The sequence below is a fragment of the Malaya genurostris genome, chromosome 3, assembly GCF_030247185.1.
Source record: "Malaya genurostris strain Urasoe2022 chromosome 3, Malgen_1.1, whole genome shotgun sequence".
NCBI classification, from domain to species: Eukaryota; Metazoa; Arthropoda; class Insecta; order Diptera; family Culicidae; genus Malaya; species Malaya genurostris.
The window spans coordinates 163,915,146-163,942,067 of NC_080572.1; the positions used below are offsets into that span (position 1 = coordinate 163,915,146).

The window sequence follows — 26,922 nt, forward strand, 5'->3', positions numbered from 1 at the left end:
AACAATCCGTTTTGCGCTACTAAAGACTGTCCCAGAAAGTATGAACGCAACCAAAAACCGCTGTCACTTCGCAATGGTTCAGAATCTGTCAATTTTTATGGCTGCGTCCTGTTATTTACCCTCTTCTCTAACCACTTGTGCAGTTGTTTATTCGTTTTCATTAGTTTGTTTCGAAATACGTGGACTTTCAGCAGAACAACGTCGAAAAATTCAAATGGTGCACAGAATGATATTTACAACTAGACAACTGAATCGATTTATAATGTAGTCAACACTAACCAAAACATTTATTTCCAATGGCGATTACAGATCGTGGATCGTTGTGGTATAAAGAATATCGAATTAAGCGCCAGTAAGGTGTTAACCGTTATTCTTATTACCACAATGATCCGACGTTGAAGGCCAGTAAGATAGTGATTATAAACAAATATATACACAATCTAACGTTTATATCGATAGATTACAAAGCCTTATTGGAAAAAGTTATCTCGAAGAGAATCACAAAATGTAAGCTATTAACTACTTTTGAACTATGTGAACCTAACATACTAATGATTTCAGCAATAACACATTTGATTTCGATCATTGATCACTTTCTGTGCGGATAGAAAAAAAAAGATTTCTATAGAATTGAGAATTATTTACGTTTCGCATTCAGCTCATCAGTGCATTAGCAGATTATGTTGATCTACTAATGCCACCTCGCGGATCAACATAATCTGCTAAGCGGACGTAAATTCATTGCTATTTACAGCGAACTTGCTTTACACTAAAAATGCAATGTCTATTCTGACGTGCTGAATGCGAAACGTAAATAATTCAAATTAGTCATGTGCACTATAACACAAACCGAAACCCAAGAAGTTCCAATCCCCCAAATGAAGATTTCTAGGTCAAGTAACTTGTATGATTATATCTCCCGAACAAGAAGAGATAACCACTTAATCTTCGACCTAGATCCAATATTAGTATCAAACGAGCAAAAAATGATAGAAATCGGTTCTTCCATATCCGAGAAAATTAAGCGGCAATAAGTTTTGTCGTCTACGTCACTTATACCATTATACAGAGTCCGCCATGTAACTTTTATTTTAAACATGCAATAAAACACAAACGGTTCATCCGATTTCAAAATTTATTTTTACCTTTTTTTATATATATAAAAAATAGGTATAGAATTCGCTCAAACTTTCGAAAAATTTTCCGAGGCCCGGAGGGCCGAATGTCATATACCAATCGATTCAGCTCGACGAACTGAGCAAATGTCTGTGTGTGTGTATGTGTGTGTGTCTGTATGTGTGTTGTCAACTAAGAGGTCGAGATCTCAGAGATGGCTGGACCGATTTTGATCAAACTAGTCGCAAATGAAAGGTCTCCCCGTCACCCAGAACGCTATTGAATGGTTTTGAGATCGGATGTTTACTTTTTGAGTTATACGAAGTTTAATGTCAAAATTTTCAGTTTTTTGACAGTATCTGTCACATTTGACCTTGAAAACAGAATATGTTTCCAGACTTAGATTTCGCTCGGTAATACCTATCCAACAAGCCATAGATTGTTAAAATCCGTCCATTTTTAACGGAGATATCGATATTTTTGTGTAAGCCTTATTCCAGTAGAAGGAATTTTGAGCGCTGTATGAAAAAACAAAGCTTGGGAGCAACATGAAACACGATTTTTTATACTGTTACATATAATTGTTTCTAAGTACCAAAAAGACTGTGTACAGCATCCTTTTTTATGACAATTTGCCTCGGACAAATTTAAGCACGGTTCATTTTTGGCAACATAATCTTTCGAATATGGCATATGTAAACCAGATGGTACCTGCATTATCGAGTTGGAAGTAATTCCATAATTATATTGATTTAAACTATTTACAGCAATAAATGCTGGAAGAACATGACTTCCATATACCATACGACTCAGTTCGTCGAGATCAGCAAATGCGTGTGTGACAAATAATATCACTCAATTTTCTCGGAGATGGTTAAACCGTTTTCTACAAACTCAGATTCATATGAAAAGTCGTATACTCCCAAACAAGGTTCCTGAATTACGTTTGGATCCGACTTCTGATTGCGGAACCACAGGATGATATGTGAAACGAAATTAAAATAATGCAATTAATTTTTCTCGTAGATGGCTGAACCAATCTAAGATTCAAATGAAATCTAAGAATCATCTATGATTCAAATGAGAGGTGAATTTTATCCGATTCTGAAATTACAGATGATGAATTTTTAAAATTCATACCGATATAGAAGATGTAAATTGTTTGGCGTATTAATTTATGGCCATTCGAATCATTTTGGGTTATGCTAGTTCCTGAATACCGGCTCTGGAAGTGCCATAAATAATGACGAAAAACTCAAAAGTGGAACTTATTTCGACATCTCATGGAATGTTCAATCGATTATCACACTTCTAGATTTAAATTCGATTGTATTTGCAGTTTCGACATTACAGAGTAATGAGTGATTACAATCTCAAATTGTCGCTTAAAACGACGGTCATTAAAATAATGTAATGAAAATTTGAACACCGAAGAATATTCATGCAAAAAACACATGCGGATTGATAAAAAAAGGTATCATCTCACTGCTAGGTGGATTAATCACGTTTTTCATATTAAAGTACATTCTTTCCGGTTAATTGTGGAATATAGTTTCATTCATTGTCCACATAACACTTATCTTTTACAGCCCCCCAAAGATAATAGTCTAACGGCGTCAAATCACAGCTCCGAGGCGGCCAAACGACATCCGAATTTCGACTGATAAATCGATCTTCTAAGACTATGCACAGAAGATCGATCGTAGCGTTGGCTGTGTGGCACGGAAAGCCGACATGTTGGATCCAAATGGTGTCCAAATCTTCCTCTTCAAGTAACGGGAAGAACCAATCGCTAATCATGGCGCGGTAGCGCTCGCCATTGACCGTGGCGGCGGCTCCTGTCTCATTTTCGAAGAAAAATGGCACAATGATGCCGCCAGACCAAAATAGTACCAGTACTGCAACGAAAGAAAAGCATAACTTACACTGTGACATCAACTGTACTTATATCATAGCATATTACTTCAAATATTATATTTTGTTATGTTATATTATTCAATATGTATGGCTTCACACATATATACATACATACATACGTCACTTATACCATTATATCACAAGAACCGTAAGTGACAGACATCTCTAGAACCTAAAGTGTCATCAATTTGACCCAATATTAGCTTTCAAACGAAAATCGATTCAGGCATCTCAGAGATAATTGAACGGATCACAAAAATCTATGGAAGATGCACACATAGCTGAATCGAATAGTATATAACACTGTGGGTCTTCGAGGCTCCGTTCGATTTTCTAGCTTCCTATAGAGAAAGGCGAAAATATACAAAACCAAATAATGCTCTCTAGCAAAATCTATTAAAAACATATGCAATGGTTGTTAAAATTGAAAAAAATGTAACACGAACAGGAAAAATTTCATGCTGCTAATTTGTTAACATGTTATGTGATAAGGTTTTGAGGGTGTTAAACTGTCAATTTCACGAATATTTTTTTAAAAGCAGCTGAAGGAAACGAATTGATTGAAAAATCTGTTGCGATTCTTCTGGTTTGCGAAACTTGTTAGCTAGTTTTCAAACAATCTCACTTATTCAAATCTGGTTCTCGGTTTCCAGTAACGGAAATAATGGTCAAGTGCCCCAAATTTTAGTTCTCTTTGATTTCTCATAGTTAGGTAAAACGATTTCCTCAAATCTAGATTCAAATAAATGGTGGTTAATTATACGAATCTGACTTAGGCTTTCGGTAATAAAAGATGATGAGTGTTTTGAAAATCATTCATTATATGAAAGATACACGATCTGCAAAACAATTTTAATTTGTTTGTAGGTGACGTGTGCGATTTAAATAAACCTCTATCAATTATTCCGGGTCTTGAATTCTTCTTTCCAAAACAAATATAAAATGATTAAAAAATGCTAAGAACACAAAGCTGTTTCTCAAAGATGGTTGAACCGATTTAACAGATTTTCCTTCGAACTTTGAAATTTGCTTTTGAAAGATTGCTGTGAAATTAAATCTAGATGCACGGTTTTGTGTTTTGTCGTCTACTACCGGATGATGCGTCTTAACTATATCATATCGTCATATAAACGACGACGCACGAAGGTTGGCTCCAAAAATTTTCCAATTTGTAGGTCTAACGGTTGGTACGAAACAAACTCACTTCGTTTATGACGGCCTTAAATTGCTGGTTCTGGTATGAAAGCTACAGAACAGAACATTGATTTTTCATGTAAAGGATAGTGATAAGTTTCTCTGCAACTGTGTATCGTTACTAGAAAATATCCAAATTTTTTAATGAATTTTCATATGTACAACTGAAAAACCTGCTTAATCCACCTAGCAGTGAGATGATACCTTTTTGTATCAATCCGCATGAGATTTTTGCATGAATATTCTTCGGTGTTTTAGTTCTCATGACATTATTTTAAATACCATCGTTTTAAGCGGAAATTTGTGATTTTAATCACTCATTAACCTGTAATGTCGAAGCTGCAAACCGGATCGAATTTGAGTCTAAACGTGTGACAATCGTTTAAGCATTCCATGAGATGTCGAAGTAAGTTCCAGTTTATAGTTAACGGTTATTTACGTTACTTCCAGAGCCGGTATTCAGCATAATCCAAAACGATTCGTATGGCCAAAAAATAAATATGACGAAATTTAAATAGTTTGAAGTCCAACTTTGAAGCTTTTTGGAATTCCCTAGGCTTCGGATGATGAGCTACAGGACGCGTACCCCCCTTTGGCGGATGGGGGTGGGAGTCAATTTATACTTCGTATTGACAAAGTCGGACCATACCGAGATCGATCGATCGTTCGCTTATAAAAGTAAAAAGATGAAAATTATTATGTTATCTGGATCGATCTCGTGGAGTGGACAGGACTAATACTGCTTGAAATTGACAAAAGGTCATTAGGTGGTTTCGAGCATTCTTATGCCTGGAATTGGTCACCAATTTGAATTATCTTGATCTAGTTGAGATGAATATTAATATATAATAGTCGTCCTGAACTGGTGAATTTAATTCAAAAAGGAGGACTATTGTTATCAGGAATAGGAGTAAATTGATATCTTATGAACCGTTTAGGAACTTTCACACCTTTCCGATCCGGTTCGGTATGAGTAATGTGTACAAATTTCAATGACGGCGAAACTGATTGATCAGGTGTAAATACACTCTCAAATCGGGAAAGGTTTCAATGTACTTAGATTTCTCCAACTTGGACACAGATGTCACCTTCTAACTGTGAGTGTCAGATGTGTGTTTCTGGAAGAGAACGGTTCACGTGGACCATTTCATTCAATCACACCTAGTATTTCTTCACGAAATACATGTAGTTCTTGTTTCCTGGATACGTGCTCAACACGAGAATGCCCAAAACTTAGTATAGACCTAAATTACTCAAAAGCAGTCAAAATGATTGGAAGAGCGAAAGTCAATAACAAAACCTGTGACAGATAATAAATAAAAGCTAGTGCAGTGTGCCTTAGTGCATGTATCGTAAATAAAGAATAAAAAAGATCACAGAATTTTAAGCAATCTTTCCATTGTGTACATTTTGTGACTTTCCTGGGCAATCTAGCGCATCTTTACATTATATAATTTACTTGACGAGAAATGAGACTGTTGAAATAAAAAATTATCATCGGAAATTTAAGACCAAATAAGTGTAAGGAAGAAATCCCATAGAATGTCCCAGGAAAATGAAGGAAAATGATTTGAGAACTTTAAAGTTATAATCGTAAGTACCGCTTCAGACATAAAAGACTATATAGGAAAGCAGGGCCAAGACCGAAGCGGATACAATGCGAAAGGCTATAGCAGGATAACCATATGAAATCTGCCCCCAAAGGGAATTCATATTGTTATACCACATTCGAAAGGTCATAGACTGGAAACAATTTTCTCAAAGTTTCAACCCTTTAACTGCCATATTGACGGAGCTAGGGTGGTTCTATTGATTTTTATTTTATTTGATTTTTGAAGAAACTGCTTCTCCGAAAAATTTGAAAAAAATCAGGCATGTTTAAGGCATTATGGGGATGCTTCACAATTTTTTTCAAAATTTTTGAAGATGTATTTCTTTTATTAAAAAATACTAGAAAATTTTGAAACATATTTTTTCCCTCTTCCAATTTTTGCACCACCCTGGATTTTTTAGTGATAAATAAAGAATTTTTGGACATGTTAAAATGGTATGTTTTCATATTTTTTAAAAATGTGGACGACCAAAATATTTAATTTTTTCTAAAAAATCAACAACAGTCGACCATGCGTTCCCATCATATTCTGAGAAAAGGAAACGCATGGTGCTTTATCTTAGCAGTTTCTAGTAGTAGTCGACCATGCGTTCCCATAAAGTTCTCTTAAAACGGAAACGCATGGTGCTTTGTTCTAGTAGTTTATGATGCAACTCAAGCGCAGAGCTTAGAAATCAAAGTAACGAAAAGAAGGAAATGAGTATCAACCTTTGCATAATACATACACGATCATACTTCGGGTACAACCTAGAAAGCTACAAAGCGAGAACTTACTGGTATGTGGTTTATATATGAATGGTAGTAATATATGAACGTTGCGAGTATCACACATATGCAGTTCGGTTACGGCAGTCAAGAACTAGAGCGAGTGTCAGTTTTTTACGTGTTGCTGATGGATGTAAAGAAAGAATAATGAAAGAAAGAATGAAAATTTCATTACAGTGTCAAAAGTTATCATAAAGATATGTTATCGAGGGATGTGTACAGTTTTCTGGAAAAATGTATAATAAAGATAAAGTTGGAGTTTTGTGTTTGAAAACTTCAATCGAATATCTTTATGATGGTTTTCATGGTTTGTAGACTGAGAGCGCTGTATATTTTTTTTATTTATTCGAAAATTTAAAACAACAACAGATATAAAAAATAGTGATGCGTTATTTTTCATTTTTGAGTTATAACTTTTGCATAATTTCAAATCAAGCATTTATCGACCATGTCTATTAAAAAACTTGATTCGCTGAATCGATCTCTTTAATTTTTGGGTATATTGTGTAGAAAGCTCCATATTTTCCAGAAAATATCTGAGAATACATAATTAACTCAGTAAGTGATTTTCATTCTCAGAGGAACGCTTCCAGGTTTTTACAGGTTTAATAATTTTGTTCAAATTGCGAACGGGAAGTTCTAACAAGATAATATTATCAATCCGAGAACGAGAGCAACAAGTATCGGAATATCGTAGCTCTGGAATAGAAGCTTTTGAAAAGGATGTTCTGCCAAGTAATTTCGGATTTAAAGCTTTATTACGAGATGACCCAATTGAGACACACAGATCACAAACAAGCTATTCAGGCCGGTAATAAGTCTCATTTTTAAAAGCTTACAAGTACTATATCGAGTACACTACAAATTCGACTGGATATTTGGGAATCCAGCGCCGTTGCTGTGAATGCGTTTTTGGCAATAGAACTGTTGGTTGCTGTTCACACGAGGCCGCCATTATTCACTACCTTTCCTTATGCTCGGTTTTTATCCAGAATTGTGAGACCGGCGAAAATATTGTCAGAAATGCTTAAATCAGAACAGCTACCAAATGACGATGATAATTCTATAGAATGAACGAAAAGAATCAGAAAGAAAATGTGTGCATTGAAACAGCAATGTATTTTTATAACATTTTTATCCCATTTCCTATTTAAATGAAAAATACAGTCAATAATTTACAGAAATTTTTTAGTGACCTTTCTTACATGAAACTTTTTAATCATTTCATAAAGACAATTGAAGTTTCAATTTAATAATTGACCCTTTTGAGTCTTAGTTCTGACTCCTACTGCGTCCATTAGTTCATCCAATAGCAAAATTTTATTAAAAATGATGTGCCGATAAAAAAAATCTCCAAGTGGGTTATGAAATCAACCACAAAATGTATAAAAATTTCAGCTTATTTTAAAATTTGTAGCAGTTCATCGTTCATATGCTTTATTAAACTCAAATTGATGTGACTATATTAGTATTATATTATGATAAGAATTCTATGTAAAAGTGATGCTACGGCGAAGAACAACTTATGTAAATTGCCTTAAGAAATAAACGTATTTATGGAAAAACAATTCTAAGAAATCAATTCCAACCTTCATCAGTGGCCACTTTTGTTTGACACCAATATAAAAAAGAAAAAATTATATTCACTGCTGTTTCAACTCGCTATGTATTTAGTGAAATGTACAGAGCTGGCAAAAAGAAAACCGCGTTGTACGAGACCCAACAGTGCAAATCGATTTGACCTTTTCATGAAACACTATCGAATCATCGAATTATATACAGTCACTCGCTCTAGTTCTTGACTGCCGTAACCGAACTGCATATGTGTGATACTCGCAACGTTCATATATTACTACCATTCATATATAAACCACATACCAGTAAGTTCTTGCTTTGTAGCTTTCTAGGTTGTACCCGAAGTATGATCGTGTATGTATTATGCAAAGGTTGATACTCATTTCCTTCTTTTCGTTACTTTGATTTCTAAGCCCTGCGCTTGAGTTGCATCATAAACTACTAGAACAAAGCACCATGCGTTTCCCTTTTAAGAGAACTTTATGGGAACGCATGGTCGACTACTACTAGAAACTGCTAAGATAAAGCACCATGCGTTTCCTTTTCTCAGAATATGATGGGAACGCATGGTCGACTGTTGTTGATTTTTTAGAAAAAATTAAATATTTTGGTCGTCCACATTTTTAAAAAATATGAAAACATACCATTTTAACATGTCCAAAAATTCTTTATTTATCACTAAAAAATCCAGGGTGGTGCAAAAATTGGAAGAGGGAAAAAATATGTTTCAAAATTTTCTAGTATTTTTTAATAAAAGAAATACATCTTCAAAAATTTTGAAAAAAATTGTGAAGCATCCCCATAATGCCTTAAACATGCCTGATTTTTTTCAAATTTTTCGGAGAAGCAGTTTCTTCAAAAATCAAATAAAATAAAAATCAATAGAACCACCCTAGCTCCGTCAATATGGCAGTTAAAGGGTTGAAACTTTGAGAAAATTGTTTCCAGTCTATGACCTTTCGAATGTGGTATAACAATATGAATTCCCTTTGGGGGCAGATTTCATATGGTTATCCTGCTATAGCCTTTCGCAAAGTTTCATCGACGAGGACATTTAATACACAGAAGCAGTTGATAGGATGACAAAATACCAATACGATACAGACGCACGACTCAATGATTGACTGGTTACAGGGTGAAGCACACGCTTCCTGCCAAAGTGAAAAACTCTCTGGTGAACTTGAAATAGAATATATTCGTATCTTTCGTTGCAAATTGATAACCGTAAAGGAATCTGTCGCTTGGGTTCCATGCTGGAGGGAACCTATCAAGTATAGGTCGGTTTCCTTCTTCGTTACTAGTGTTCACTTGGGCACCATAACCTAGTTCGTCAGGTATGGAAAGTGCGGAGCGTTGTAACCACCCTCCTCGGCCAGTGTAGTCCATAAAGGGAAAAAAAAACTTTGAAGCTTTTTGAAATTGTCATCTTTTATATCGGCTTGAATTTTAAAAACTCATCACCCAGTAAATCCAGAATAGGAAATCAGAATCGGATAAAATTCATTAATTTTGCATGGGACCATAAATACTTGAATTTTAATTTTTGTTTTTGAAATTCGATATGGTTTTTTTTAGAAAACGAGAGAAACGATTCAGTACTGGAACTGGAATTCGAAAATCAGTGTAACCGAAGTCAGTTAAATTCACCTGAGGAGTTGTATAGTATACATTTGATTCAAAATGTTCGAAAGTCAGTGCAGACATCATTGAGAAATCGTAGCGCGAAATACATTTTTGACTATCCAAATCTGCATCCAATCTTAGATTTCATTTGAAGCTTAGATCGGTTCAGCCATCTAAGAGAAAAATGAATTACACTATTTTAAAATCGTTTGACATATCATCCTGTAGCTCAGGAACCAGAAGTCGGATCCAGACGTAATTCAGGAACTTTGTTTGGGAGCATACGACTTTTTGTATTAATCTGAGTAGAAAATGATTGAGTCATCTCCGAGAAAATTGAGTAAAATTATTTTATATACACGCATTTGCTGATCTCGACGAACTGATTCGAATGGTATATGGGTGTTAAGTTCTTCGTGCATTCATTACTGTCAGTAGTTTAAATCAGTATAATTATGCAATTGTTTTCAACTCGAAAATGCTTCCATCTTTACCATCATCTAATTTACATATGTCATATTTGAACGATTATGTTGCCAAAAACGAACCGTGCTAAAATCGGTCCGAGGCAAAATGACATAAAAAAGGATGCTGTACACAGTCTTTTTGGTACTTAGAAACAATTGTATGTAACAGTATAAAAATCGTGTTTCACTTTGCTCCAAAACATTTTTCATACAGCTCCGAAACTCCTTCGATCAAAATCGGTCCAGCCATCTCTGAGATCTCGACCTCTTAGTTGACAGCACACATACAGACACACACACATACACACACATACACACACACACACACACACACACACACACACACATACACACACACACACACACACACACACACACACACACACACACACACACACACACACACACACACACACACACACACACACACACACACACACACACACACACACACACACACACACACACACACACACACACACACACACACACACACACACACACACACACACACGGACATTTGCTCAGTTCGTCGAGCTGAATCGATTGGTATATGAAACTCGGCCCTCCGGGCCTCGGATCATTTTTTTAAAGTTTGAGCGAATTCTATATCTATTTTTTATATATATATAAACAAAGGTAAAACAATGAAAAATTTTTCAACATACTTTTCATAGTACTTGCTTTCAATTAGTTCTATTTCCAACTCGTATAACCCATAAATAAAAGGCAAATAAATGGAATTACTGCAAACGACGTTATCTGGTTTTTCTAACTACTCCCATCCTGTTCGCTTGTGTGTTGATTTTAAGTAAGCATCGCAACTAAAACATCACGTACAAGCTGTAATAATGTTCCGTAACCCTTTTGCCGGCATAACCTCGTTTGCTTTTGATCTGGCAAGTTTTGTGCATAACTGCATATATTTCTACTCCACTCATTTTGCAACGTATGCACGTGCTGTTTGTGCAGAGAGCAGCATTGGTTCGATGCATTCGCATGCACTCTCTGCCAGCATGGTGATATGATTTGGAAGTCAGCCCCTTTTCCTATTTGCAGCAGCTTCGAATCCTTCCCGAATGGCAAGTGCTCATATGATATAGGGATCGATTTGAAGTACACGTGTTGCAATGATCGAATCAAGTGATGAATAAATTGGAATAAATTAAGAAGAAAATCATTCAAAGCAGAAGAAAGATTGCACAACCTAACATCCTTACCTTTTCGGATGCAACGTTCAAAAAGCGAGTTTAATTGAATCAGAAAACAGAGTTCCATCCGCGGAATCATTTGTGTCTAGATAATAATGGATGTGTCGGAAATCGTTTCCACTGCTGAATGAAATTATTTTATTTGATCATCCATGCGGAAATAAATTCCAATTCTGGTTTACTTCGACAATGTAGAAACCCAGATTGATAGAATAGCTTGTGAGTAGTGTTCTGAGATTTTCCTAAGCAACCGAATTCCGTTTGGAATCGTAGCAATATGCTGGTTTCCTATAAATTGTTGCATCAAAAATATCGCTCACTAACGCTGATATTTTTCAATAATAAAATAATGTACAAATCACTTCAATCCGTTGTATTAATATAATGAAAACGAAGTGATTGGAAGAATCGATGAATTATTATGCTGTAATATCACTCAAACTTATGGGAAAGTTCAAGCTTTGAAGAGTATATTCAAAAGTTTTTAAAAATAAGACTAAAAACTTTAAAGGCATAGTAGGAAAAAATTTGGAATTTATCAATAATCATGATTATCTAGCTTCATAGTGAAACAAAATTACCACGAAACTGTTTTTTCCGTAAACGTTCATTCAACAAGTTAAACTACATAACCTTTTCCTTGACATTTTTTGTATCGTTTATTTATATCCGGCTTCAAAATTATATAATAAAAAGGTACATGCCAGTATGCACAAAAATACTTGTAATTTGTGATTCAAGAAGATTAAAAAGTCCACTAATGCCCGCATAGCGTTTTGGCTACCTGGGCAGCCGTGGCCACCAGACGGCTACCAAAATTGATTCAGTGACGGGTGTCAAATCCAATTTGACCAAACAAAGTCGCCTGTATCTAAGTTAGCCCAATAGTGTTCGTTTAGTCGAACTTCCAGGCAATCACACTACTCATGATTCACCTTTGAGTAGAGGCAGCTGGCCAAATCGTCCCAAAAGTTCACTCAAACTTACATGAAAGAACATGTACATACCGACGACACGAACAGTCACTCCGAAGAAAAATCGGCATTAAAATTGTCTGTAAGCGATTCACCACAAGTTACCAAATGTTGAACGACCCCTTGAATTGATAAAAAATAAACTCTTCGAGATGCACTGTCTTGGTTGCTATACCAAACGAAATAGTCGCCATGTTACTGCATCGAAATAAACAAACAGTGACATGTTCGTTTTTTTATGAATTCTAAATTTGTGATTAATAAATTTGAAATAAATTAAAACCAAAGACAGGATTTAATGTAGAAAAAAGTTAGGGAAGTTTTAATATATACAAGCTATGAGTAATTATAAAAACTTGGTTTACTACACGATATTAATCAATATTATTTACTAATTATCGAAAATTCTAGCTTCTAACGAAACAATGGAACTGCTGGTACATTCCTTCTAGTCTGCTTGCCCGCCAGATCAAAATATAGGTCACCATTTTGATTTCATGATGCGGTGGCAATGATATGGCCTACGTGAACATTTCGCGTTTAGATTTAAAAAAATTAACAACCCGGCGAACGACCAAAATGGTTAAAGCCGGGGTAAATAAATGATATAAAAAAAATTAAAACTATTCTTTTATTTAAAAAAGGCCTCCAACTCACCCGCACACACAGAGTTAAAACAAATGATGCAGCGAAAGATGTACCCGGCGAAATTAATAGTTCACACACCCTGGCAGGGTGTCAATATGACAAAATATAATCGAGGAATCCCGAGGAATGCCTCTCGACCTTCGTTTCCTGTGAAATGAATAATAGTTTGTATTTGCTAGATTTATCGCTATAATAAATAGAAACACTGTTTGAATCACGATTTTTATTGAAGCCGCTTCCGCATACCAAAAATAAACGAGTCTCAGGCATAATCTAAAATACAACGTAAGATAAACCGTCGAATCAAACCTGCTCCTGCGAAAGGTTAACTGAAATAGTTTAGGATTTATGGTTTAGGATATAGAACATTGACACAACTAAGTACCCGGAATGACCAGGTTTAGAACCACCAAAACTGCTGAGCCTAGTTTTGAAATTACAGTCAGTGTCGTTTACGGATGAGAGGGATTTTCGTCAGATTGTGCATCATGAATTGGATTGATTGATTGCTCTGAAACTGCTAGTGAGTATTTGCCATAAGACGATTAATACGGCCAAGAATTATTTGTCAGTGGCCATAAGTTCAAATGAAAGTAATTCAATCATAATTGTTACTTCTCGAGATTCTGTGATGGACACATGTTCAAATTCAATAATTCTTCAACTGCGATGATCATGTACTTCTGAGAGATGTAGGTCTCCGCTAGACACTCCTCCAGTAACCACAGCAGGTGTTCCAAAAAATTGTTAAAGCACTGCTGCGATAAAATTTATTTATTTTATTTATTTATTTAAAACCTATACAATAAAATCAATAATTGAGTGCCCTTGTCGGCGGTTCGAAGAAGATGATGCTGATCTACAAAGCCAGATGTCGTATGTTCGAGTTCGTTCATGGTAAGATTCTTAGTTTCCGTAGGATCGTAGCTCTGCACTGTGGTCCAAAACGGGAAATTAGCGTGACAAAAATATTTTCACTATAATATATTAGTTTTTTGTAGCTGGTGTCTCCACAAAAGTTGTTTGTAATCAAATGGCGCTCCTTTTGATGAAAAAAGTTACTAGGATGGTCCTCATTTAGATTGAAATCTGTAATCTAACTTTCTCAATTGAACTCAAAAATGATTTTATTGTACAATAAAGTTGCAGGAAATTCTATTTTGAGCAACTTTGTTGAAAATAGCACCTCTCTAGCTCTTCATTTGATCGAGTTACATCAATTTTCCCGAGTAAAAGTAGGGTGGCTCCTGAAAAATCACTTTTTTTGTTCTAACTTTTTTGTGAAACGTTCTACGGAAAAGTTATCTTCAGAATAGTTGTTGAACTAATTATTGCGCACAATTTTGCTCAACCAAGATTTTTTATATGAGCTACCAGTACATAGTTATGATTGTTTTTTCATCAAAAACTAGTCAAGCTTCAAATATCAATATTCATTAGATGCCAGATCGATAGAAATGTATCCTATGCGGTTCCTGAAAGGTCATAATATAAGTAAAAATTGGAGGGGTGTTATTTTATTAACTTATTTAAAGTAGTCTTAAAAATACCTTCAAAAATCTCAAAAATATTGCATAACTCTTAAACGCCTTAACGTACCAAAATACTTCCTTCAGCAAAATAATAGTATCGAATTAGTTCTATAAGTGTTCCATACATACTACTTTCGAGAAATTAGACACACAAAAACTACAGCCGAAAATAGATTTTCTTGTAAGTCAAAGCACTTCCTGAAACCCAAGAAAAGCATATATTTGTTAAAATGAGTAGAATGTATTTATTCGAACCAAAACTCATTGTGCGTCGTTTTCCGGTTTTTACAGGCTATTCGGTACACAAGTGAATGAGAAAGATGGGCCAGTGTCATAGACGTCTTGGCACGATGTGGATAAAAATATTTGCATATTACTAACTTGCACCAGCTTGTTGAAATGGTTGTCGAGATCATGAAAATTTCTGTTCATAGATTTATCATGGCCAACTAGTTCGGAATAACCATATTACACAATATCTCTAATCCTCAGTTGCTCAAACTCAATTGAAGTAGTTATTTTGGTAATAAATTAATTAAAATTGTTCTGCAATCTATTTTCGGCTGTAGTTTTTGTAGAACTAATTCGATACTATTATTTTGCTGAAGGAAGTATGTTGATACGTTAAGGCGTTTAAGAGTTATGCAATATTTCCGAGATTTTTGAATGTATTTTTAAGACTACTTTAAATAAAATACAAAAATAACACCCTTCAAATTTTCTCTTAAATTTTTACTTATATTATGACCTTTCAGGAACCGCATAGGATACATTTTTATCGATCTGGCATCTAATGAATATTGATATTTGAAGCTTGACTAGTTTTTGATGAAAAAACAATCATAACTTTGTACTGGTAACTCATATAAAAAATCTTGGTTGAGCAAAATTGTGCGCAATAATTAGTTCAACAACTATTCTGAAGACAACTTTTCCGTAGAACGTTTCACAAAAAATTTAGAACAAAAAAAATGATTTTTTAGGAGCCACTCTACAATAAAAATCTTTTTTGAGTTCAATTAAGAAAGTTAGATTTCAGATTTCAATCTAAATGAGGACCACCCTAGTAACTTTTTTCATCAAAAGGAGCACCATTTGATTACAAACAACTTTTGTGAAGACACCAACTACAAAAAACTAATATATTATAGTGAAAATATTTTAGTCACGCTAATTTCCCGTTTTGGACTACTGTGCACTGGTCACGCAATGGTAATGTACACTTATGAGTCGCCTGCGAAGTTTGTTGCCCGAGAAGGTTAAGTTCCGTATCGAATTGTAGTACCCTGACTTTCCTTTTAAATTATGTTGATGTACTCATCGAGAACGTATTTAATCCACCTAGCAGTGAAATAATACCATTTTTATCCGGTAATTTTAGTTGAAGGCAGTTGCAATCGACTTATTTAAAAAATGTGCGTGTATAGGGTTATGGTGTGTATAATCATCTCATTAGTAAAGTCACTGTGTTATTTTGCAAAGAACTCGAGGCCCAATCAACGAATTGATAAAAAATCGAATGCAATATTCTCGCAGCGGCTCTGAGTAGCAATATCGCAGAAAAAATATTTCAATTAATGTGCAATATTGATGTTATATCTACGCGAAAATTCGAAGCGAATGTACAAATTTTAATGTTGAGCCAATGCAACATCTTACCCTAATGGGTTTGTATGTGAGATGAATGGAAGTACCGTGACCCTACAATAAATTCGAAGAAAATGACATATTTCCAATATACCTTGATATCACATCATTGTCGAATTGATAATTGTTGCCAATATGGAATAGAATGGTTCGTTTTTGGCAACAATTATGTTGATGTCTTTCGATCCGAGATGTAGCCAGGACGTACATTGTCAGCTTTCAAACGGTGTGGAACATCCATAACATCCGGGCCTAACAAAGAGAACACGATATTTTGGTACAAAATTAACTTTATTCATCAACGTAATCTCCATCAATCATTCCAGCGCCGCTGTAACATTTCAATACCACTTTCGTTGAACGATTTATCTTTTGCTCAAAATAGGCCTTAGTTTCAGCGATAACCTTTCCATTCGTGCGAAATTTCTTACCAACGAGCATTTTTTTCTGGTCTACAAACAGCCAGTAATCGCTGTGAGCCAAAACTGGCGAATACGGTGGATGTGTGAACGATTCGAAGTTCAATTCATGTAGTTTTGCCATTGATTTGATCATCACACATTCTCGTTTTTGGTGAACAGTGAGCAAACGCGGCACCCATTTTGAACAGAGCTTTCTCATAGTCAAATGCTCATGCAATATAAAGCCAACACATTCTTTTGATACTTTACTATCTAACTCACGCAAATTCACTTTTCGATCATTCAAAACGATTTTGTTTATGTTGTCTGGTCTTACCGCCTCATTTGAACGTACACTGCGTTTTGCATCGGTGTCTCTACGACAACGTTGGAAGTCAGCAAACCAACGTTTTATTGTTGTTTCTGATGAAGCGGTGTCTCCATGACACTTTTCAAGCCATTGCTTTGCTTGAACGGTATTTTTCCCATCCAGAATCAGTGTTGACGTGGAGCCGTCATTAGCTTAGTTTTTCCAAACGAAGACGAAACCGAAAAATGAAATTGAATAAAATTATGGTAAACTTCACGAGGAAACACATTTTTTTCTATCGTGCATCCGGTAGAGACAGTGAGATTATTATTATTACTTAAAACTGATATCTCGCTGTGGGACGTAGTACTGCCACGATATTAACAATCACAACTGACCAAATACGCAAAATATAAAGCGACACTGTTCCAAAACGTTATCAGATTGCACGATGTAGAATTAACACTTGTGGCGGTTTTGGCTGTATTAAAATTTTCTCACGAAATAAAGTATGGCGTCGGGATCGACGCAAGTAAACATCGGAACAAAACACTAATATGTAGTTCTTTCAGGTATGTAATTTAATTGTCCAAGTTATCAAGTGATTCCGTCTTGGTAAATATGAAATAAAACTTTGTGTTCGTTAATAGTAATTGAACGTAATTCAACGGATGATTTCTGAAACGCTCGATGTTAACATTTTTCTTTCCCATATCTACCTGTTTAAAAAAATGAGAACCGCACTCACACATAGAAAAATCTGACCACCTGTCCATTCACCATCGTGCTCAGATTGTATGGCTTAAAGTCTATTCGCACTATTCCGGGACGGCCGGGACGGGACCATCCGGACAATCCGGGACGTTTTGTTTTTCTAATCGGCGATGACTGAGCTGCCGGCGTGTGAATGTATTAGAATGCCGGATCAGGCATAAAATTCATTTGGTTGCCACCGATATGCCTCACCGAGTTTTTCGCACCGTCGGCACCGAGTTTTTCCCGATGAGGAAAACAAAACGTCCCGGATCGTCCGGATCGTCCCGGATCGTCCGGATCGTCCCGGATCGTCTGGATCATCCCGGATGGTCCCGTCCCGGAATAGTGCGAATAGACTTTTAGTTGTAATTGTACTGGATCAAATTTGATTGATTTTTATTAATTTTCGCAGATAAACTTCAAAATCATTTTGAGCTATCAATGACTGAATGCAACGTAATACAACTTGTCGCCAAAAATATATGTAAGCAAAATTCAATCATATTTTGCAAAACTCTTAGTAGATTTACAGAGTCTTTTAAAAATTGTACGAAAGACCACAAGGGGGATGAGGGAGTTGAAGAGTACTCAATTTTGGTCTACCTGATATATGAGCGATCCTCTAGTGCAGGGGTTCCCAACCTATTTCGGGTCATGGACCCTTTTACTAAAATTAATTTGATGTAAAATACTTGCGAATATCTGCGGATGGTCAAATAAACACAACTTTTTCAGCGTAAATATTTCAAATAACAACTTATATGAAACAATAGGGGATCGATTTCTAGACCTCGTCGACCCCTTGAGTCAGTTTTCGTTTACGTCGACCCCCGCAAAAAGAATATCGACCCCAAGGGGTCTATATCGATCACTTTTAGAACCCCTGCTCTAGTGCTACGATCTCATTTACTCTAAGCTTCCTTCCAGTTCAGGGAATGAGATGTAGATTAATAGAATGACTGAGAATGAGGTTATTGAAAAGACATACGAGGAAGCTCCAAAATGCTGAAATTCTAAGAAGTGACAAATTTCGGTTTACGTGGTTTAGAAACGGCCCCGCTTGAGCTTGATGTTGGTTCGCACCACGATAGGATAGTTCAATGCAATTTTTAATAGAATACTCTGGTACTCAATTGTAACTTTACTAGAAAAGTTTCGTTTAGTGATAGAAATATACTTGTATTCGACAGATGTCCTGCACGTGGGACGATAAAATATGAATCTGTTTCCTTCTTAAACTGAAAATCGAACTCTAGCGAATCGGAAAATAGCTGAGGGAAAATCATGTACTTACTACAAATGACATATCAATTTTTAGAAACATTTCAATTCGTAGCGGAAAGTTTAGAAATTTTTGAATACAGAACAAATCGCTTATTGAACCGAAATCGTAGGAAACTGTTAATCGTGGCTATTTAAGTTACTACCTACAAACATTAACAAACGACACCTTGAAAATGAAATACAGAAACATTTCTTTCTACTGTTTCTACATACAAGTTAAGCATTAGAGCATTTCTTTCAACAGATGAACTCTGACACTGATGATGGCCTTATGTTGAGTGTCGAAATACGTATCTGTACATATACTGTGATAAATTAAAACAAGTGACATTAGCATTATAGACCGACGGTGTGTTGCTACTCGGTTATTGATCAGAGCCAATTAACCTTGCAAAATGTTCGAATAATATTATCACGTATTGCTACCGAGAATACGTTGCAATTTTATCGCTTTCAACTAAAATACGAAATTGCTGTCGAAACTCGTAAAACTCCGGACAGCTGTCGGGAGGTTCGCTATCAATTCAAACATTTAATTCATTGTGTTCTGTTGTTTTTTTTTTTCTTCAATAGGCTACTCTAATAACGGCAAGCTATCACTCGATCATCATAAATCGAACAACAACGCCTTACGCGATACGAAGTATTGTCGATATCTACTCCCTAACCAAAATAATAAAATACTAAATCGATCCTCCTCGCAGTCTGAACTATTTTTACATACGTCCTAGTTAAGCACGGTCGCAGACCAATTTAAGATTTTCAGTTTGATTCACACGATTGACAATTACAACTTTGTGTCCACCTCATTATTCAAAATACAGGTCTAAATATCACTTTAGTCCGCCTTCCACACAGCATGTGAATTACATGATGGATAAACAAAGCGTCTCCCAAGCTGATCTAAGTATCAATTCAATTTTTGACTTCCTCATAAGAACAGAAGAGTTCGCTATATATGAACCGTGTACCATCTACAGGAATAAAAACTAGTTAGAAGGAGCGACGTCTGCACAGTACGACGTGTGGGGTAAACTTTCCCATTTCAGGATTGCCAAGTCATTTAGAATGACTTTTGCAATGTTGGGTTGAGCATTGTCATACTGAAGATTGACTTTATCGAGGCATTTTTTCTATCGATCCCGATTTTGATTTTGGTTTTGGAGCAGCTGTTCACAAGCTTAGAAAAACATCTCTTGGTTTCGAACTCATGGCGTTTTTTATTGAAAAACACTGGTGTCGTGGATTGCTCTGGTTTTGCACTTTCGAGCAGAAGTGCTGTTTTTGGAGGTGTTTAATTGTCATTTCTGCTCGAAAGTGCAAAACCTGAGCAATCCGCGCCACCAGTGTTTTTCAATGGAATATGCCATCAAATTCCTTCCTTCGGAATCTTTCCATGTCTTGCTAAGTCACATACAGTGGCTCTCCCTTCTACTTGTTCTACTAATATTCTAACTTCCACTTTCCACTTGTTCTACTAATATCAGCCACACAATACTAATTCTAGAGCATTCTTTGAGCTACAGAAAAATTGAATAAAAAATTTGAAAAACAAACCTTCATCCGAATGAGAACAGTAGAATGAGGTGTTATATACATAATAACAGATTGTCGCCTATCCCATACAACTATCTATTGGAAAATGGTAGCTGTAGTCCGGCTAATAATTTTACTAAACCTACGAAATTAGTCACAATGTACGTATACAAATGAGTATTTCGTGTTTATTTTTAATCATTACCTGTGTTCGAATTAAAGGGAAACCGATTTTAGTGCATGAACAGTAATAGTAAACGACTCAAAAGTGAAAATAGTTTAATAAACATGTTTCGCTTTATAATACACAAAAAATATTAATAAAATATTTCAGATAACAATTATTATTTTTTTTAAATAGCTCTGACGTTCAGTATCACTGAAACGTTGTTAATCGCATATTATTCATCATTCTTTCATTTCAGTATTCCCGTTCACTTTTAACTTAGTAACAGGTAAAGACTATTACATTTACAAATTGATCTCAATTTCAGAAATAAACTACCAGTTTTTTGATCATATGTTGAAATGTTTAGTTTAGTATCAGTTACCTTTCCTTTTTTCATAAAAAATGTACGAAATCACAATTCGATGTTCTCCTTACAGATATCCTAAATTCCCATTATTTGATATTCAAGAACAAATTATTTAATATCCACTAATCATATTTATGTTTCATAACCAACACTTTATGCATAGATAACTAGAAGTAGGTTCCACTAAGCTTGTCAACACTAATTTTGCACCGTACCAATGTACACAATTTGCAACCGAATAAGGTTTAATTATTCAACATCCTTCACATAGCATCTCCCATTCCATCCGCCTTGAGCAAGGTACATTATCTCCGCTTTCAATTTTAATAATTCTTCTCTCAACCACTCTGTCAGCGCTTTCCACAACTCATCTAGCGATGAAGAACATCAAATTTCCTATTCACTTCACTCCACTTCACTTCACCCAGATTTGAGATTCAATTTGGGCGCTTGTCAGTTATACCGTCTCGTGACTTCACATTTTGCAAGAAGCTTATCTGATTTGACAGCACACGGTTTTAAAGCCCAACGATCTCATCAAGCTCGAAAGCAGCACAATTAGTATGAAACTCGGATGATTTCTTTATTGCAAGTGCCCACCGCACAGATAGGCTAATGTCCTAAAGTCTTAGAAAGAATTCCATTTCGTATCTAGCGTAAAGCAGAAACCCGCGAAATCCACTCGAGATATCACAAGAACAATAAGTTTCTCAGCACTTGAGTAAATTACTTGCGGACTCTTCTCCTTCACCTCGGACGACAGCAAACGCAGCACACGGAAATTACTATCTTCCTCCTTGCTAAATCAGCAAACCACTCAAAGACGGCAGTTAAAGATGGGGACACAGTTGACAGAGAGGTTGACAGCACTACACTGCTGACTATTCAGGTTGAAGGAAAAGTACCGAACAACCGTCACTTGAACACTCCGGATCCGGAAATTGATTTCACGAGGAAACGTCCGCCGTACCGAAGTTCAAAAATCAGACTAAAGATGAGCAGACGGAACCACCAAGACAGGACCAGAAGACCACTCCAGATGATGTGCACAAGCTTATCAACGTTTTCTACATTCGGACCGGGAAAGGAAAAATCGTGCTCAGTTGAGAGCAAAAAACGAAAGACACACATCTCGTCTCCTGTGGTTGCTGTTGATTTTGCTGCCAGTAAGCGGAAGCTGCGGAAGACTGAACATCACTAAGAGAATGAGAGGATATCCTTATCCTCTTTTGGTGGGATACCACAGTGGGCCGTTGAAAAAAAAAATTAAACGAAAAATAAAGTTCGTTCCAGCTTATAATCTACTGTACGAATACAGTCGAATTCCAAATATGACACTGTCCGCATCCGCCACAAGCTTTGCTTGATTCAGAGCTATGCAATATTTTCGTTCAATCAACATTCTTCCCCATTCGTCCACGCTAGCTATCATATCTCTCACGATATTGCTCAAACATCTCGCTATAGCTAGCAATGCAGTGCAATCTCCTTCACTTTCTCCCTCTCTTTCTCACTATTATCGTTGTTGCTGTCCAATATTTTTTCTCTTTCTCTCAGTGCCCCAAGCGCGATAACGTAAACATCAGCAACAGAAGTGAAAGCCGAATCCTCACCCAAACCACTTGCAACTCCGATGGAATAATACCTGCGAATGAGGCTTCCTTATTTCAGTATAGCTGGGGGGAAGGTGGCGTAGGTCAGAACAGGCCCGCTCAGTTCCATTATCGTTCGTTCGCTTTTCTTTCGAGTGAACTCGACCAACTTCGGTGCTACTCGTGCTATTGCTGCTGTGGCTGGCTGATGATGTTGCGGTGGAGGAACAAGAGATACCATAAAAAAGAAAAGCTTGCATTCTCCTGACGCAGATCGGTACGCTCTAATACCGCTCCATTAGCATAAAAGGATGCTGCGTGTGAGCAAATGAGACCAGACTGCTTCTTCTAGTTTTTCTCTGGTTCGATTTTTGTTCATTGAGATTCGCATCTTTTTTCTGCTGGCTCAATGCTATACTTCGGAAAAATTCGAACAATGGGCAAAAGAATATGCTTAGTTTCACCGGACGTTGACGGAAAATTTGCTATCATCATCAATGATACTAGTGTAATGAATAGTTATTCTCTAGCTGAGGAAACTTTTCCAGTAAAGTATGATGTAATGTAATTATTTTATTCAAGAGATGGCACTCTTTTCAACTCATATCCGAGAATGTTCAGTTCAAGATAATTCCCAACGTGTTGAGGTATTTATCATTTAAACCTGGGGTTTCTAAACTATTTTGGGTCCTGGACCCTTTTACTAAAATTAACGTAGGCCTCAGACCCCCATCAACAAATTCTTTTGAAAATTCAATTTCTTGCTTTTTTAAGATAGATGTAAAATACTTACCAATTTCTGCGGATGGTTGAATAAACACATCATATTTAGCGTAAATACTTTAAATCACAACTTATATCAAACAATAGGGGGTCGATTTCTAGACCTCGTCGACCCCCATAGTCAGTTTTCGTTTACGTCGACCCCCGCAAAAAGGATATCGACCGCAAGGGGTCTATATCGAGCACTATGGGAACCCCTGATTTAAACTATCGATGACACAACAATAACTTCGCATTGCAAAATCCGTGTCCGGTTTTTTCACTCAATTGTTTTTATCCGTTTTTTGCATACTTATACGGGTTTGCCAAACTAAGTCACTCCGATGTTTTTTACTACTCCTGGTACTTGTATATTTCGCATGCTTAATTCTAATTATCTCAGGGAAGGTGACGTTTCAAATTTTTAGTACCGAAGCATTTTGAATTGAATCAGCGTTTAAGTTTATATGTAACATATTTAATAAGTACCCAACGGAAGACTAGAACTAGAACAAAACTGATGGACTGAAATAGAGATAAAATCACCCCACCCTGAAATGAATATGGGGAAATCATCCTGTCACTACTTCGGATGATGTGCAATACATTTCTTTACGCAACCCAATTGAATAGAACTTTGAACAACCAGAGTGGCTATCGCTTCTGCGATGTTATACTGCAAGTCTCCACTAACAAACTAATCAATCTAATTTCCTTTTAATATTTCACTAGGTAAAGATATGTACTATTTAGTTTTGATTCTAATGATTAAGTAATGTATGGGGCATTCCACGCAAATCCACTATTTTTTCCGGTAAAGAATTAGAAAATATTCGGCACGTATTTTTTTATTTCAATATGGTACGTGGAATTTTCGAGATATGATTTTTTGAAGTTTCGCGTTTACAAAAAAATGTCTTTTTTCAATAGCCTAAAATCTAATAAGGATACAAAAATTCGTCCAATGCTTGAAATGTGCGTCTTTTACTTAGCTTTCGAATAAGCGATTCCATAAAACAACCTTTATATTTATTCAATGAAAAAAGTTAAAAATTAATAAACAAATAAAAAAAAATCAAACTTTTTTTTCTTTTTTTTTAGTTGAAAAAAGAAGCCTTTGGGGCTTAACTCAATCTTGGCAAAGTTTCAGAGTGGAAAGATTAAAACTTTCTAAGCAGTGAATTTTACAATCACGATCCGCACGCGCGAAGTGTACTCGAAGACGGGCTTAACTTGTCGACACATGTTGCGCCACTGATCGAATCATAACTTTGACAGTTATTAATAAAATTTTATTTGGCTCATTTGCTTTAGCTAAACGTGGCCGATGCGGTGAGAGGATATCTCACCACAAGAAGTAACAAGTGACGCAGAAAGCAAGCGGGGAACGCAAGCTTTCTGCGCACAATAAACAACAAGACAATAGTAGCTGTCTCTCTTTGTATGGATACGATACGCACTGCTGCTGAACAATACCATATGATCGACAGTGGCCGATCATTGTAGTTAAACATCGCTTGTGTATTATGTATTATATTAAGAACTAGGCTAAGCTTGTAAATAAAGTTACCTCAATTTAACCTGAAGTGAAATACTCTGCTTTATTTTGTTCTATTCACTTCAACAATACTTTCAGGAGCGTAAAGAAGTTTTGTGTGCACCATGTAAAATTGTTTGACTTTAATTATTATTTCAGGGGAAAATTGTTTTTCTGTAAAATATGAATATTCATGATTTTTTATATAAAAACATTAAAAGTTTGATAAAAAAAATAGTATTTACTTTTTGTTCCCGGAATTTTTTCTCACGAGATTCCCTACTGTGTTCAACGTATGCGCTGTCTTACGAATACTCCAGTTTTTTATCAAAACAGTTAAAATTATCATTCTCTCGGATTTAGTTGCAATTTTTGCATGAAATTTTTGTTTCAATTCGGTAAGATAATCGGAAGGCAAATATGGTTCATTCTAAAAAGGCAATCGATATTCTAAAATTTGAGAAATAAGTAAATGTATGTAAATGTAAGAATTACTTCTGTATAGTCGCTGAATATAGACACATTGTCATCAGTTCCAGAGGATTCAGAATCTGTGATCACTATTGCGTCAGCAGAATTTTCTCTCACAGCTGAATAGTGGCGCAACATGTGTCGACAAATTAAGCCCGTATCCGGGCGAGTTGCGTGCGGGTCGTGATTAAAAAATTCACTGCTCCAAAAGTATTAATCTTTCCACTCTAAAACTTTGCCAAGATTGAATTAAACCCTTAAGGCTTATTTTTTTCAACTAAAAATAAAAAGAAAAAAAAATGGCCCAAGTTTGAATTTTTGTTATTTGTTTATTAATTTTTTACTTTTTTCATTAAATGAATTATTAAGGGTGTTTTATGGAATCGCTTATTAGAAAGCTACCCGATCAGATGGGAATAAAAGAATTATAGCAACTGGAGTAATTTATTTCAGAAATATTTTGTAACAAATTTTGAAATATTTCTGGCTGGTAAGCTGTTAAAATAACAAAAATAATAACAAAACCTGTTTCAATCCACCTAGTGGTGTAATGATGCCTTTCTCATGTACATATAATATTGTGGTATTCTATTAAAAAAATTTCTCTTCGATTTTTGAAAGTAACCAAGAGATTGTTTGTGCATAACATACAGAATAAAACAGTGCTTTGATTGCGTAGGTCTTCCTTAAGAAAATGAAGTGGGATCACTATTATATTCACTCGGCACCGGAACCCGAGAACCGGTATAATCAAAGTCGGTTCGTACGGCCACCAACTAACATGACACACAAACTCTACTAGTACGCACTCTAAATTACGATTTAAATGTTTGTTGCATTCGAAATCATATGAATCTAAGTTTGTGGAAATCGGTCAAACCATCGCTGAGAAAAGTGAGTGAGATATATTTTGGTACTAGCTGAATTACCCGGCGTTGTTCGGAAATGTTTTGTGAAGGGAAGGCCGAAAAAAATTCTCGAAGTTGTCCTGCTTAGTGAAATACTCTTGTAGTGAAACATAATTTAGACAGAAACCCGATTGAAAAATACTCCGTTCATGTTCAGACTGCGAATGATCAGTGTCCCATCTCAGATCTCACAATAATCATAATTTTCATGGCATTCTCGACCAATGGGTCAGTTTTATATTTGAACCCTTTTATTAGGAACATTTAAAACACCTTTCTCTCTATAAATACCTTCTTAGTAACCTTTCATATGTATATGTGCCTGTAACGTACTTGAATTATTATGTAACGTACTTCCGTACTTCCTCGTCACATTCGATCTACAATACCTTTGGTTTCCATGGCTATAATCACTTGCTACTCCCTTCTTTTTATAAAAATTTTTATGACATCATGAATTTCTCAAAATCTTCCATCTGATAATGATTATTTTATAACGAAAGGCTGTTTAACATCACAACTACATTCGTGTTATAGAATAACGTTTT

At 35.7% G+C, this 26,922-nt stretch overlaps 1 protein-coding gene across 9 annotated transcripts in view; it reads right to left on the reverse strand.

Moving 5' to 3' along the window:
- Positions 1 to 26,922, reverse strand: part of LOC131437430 (cell adhesion molecule Dscam2) — a 249,507-nt gene that overhangs the window by 201,930 nt on the left and 20,655 nt on the right. For 2 of the 9 annotated variants that reach the window (XM_058606763.1, XM_058606761.1), the window contains exon 1: positions 21,120 to 22,127. The exons of the other annotated variants lie outside the window; for them this stretch is intronic. The gene's annotated coding sequence lies outside the window, so the exon portion shown is untranslated. Of the gene's footprint in view, positions 1 to 21,119; positions 22,128 to 26,922 lie in introns of those variants that run through there. 9 annotated transcript variants of the gene reach the window in all.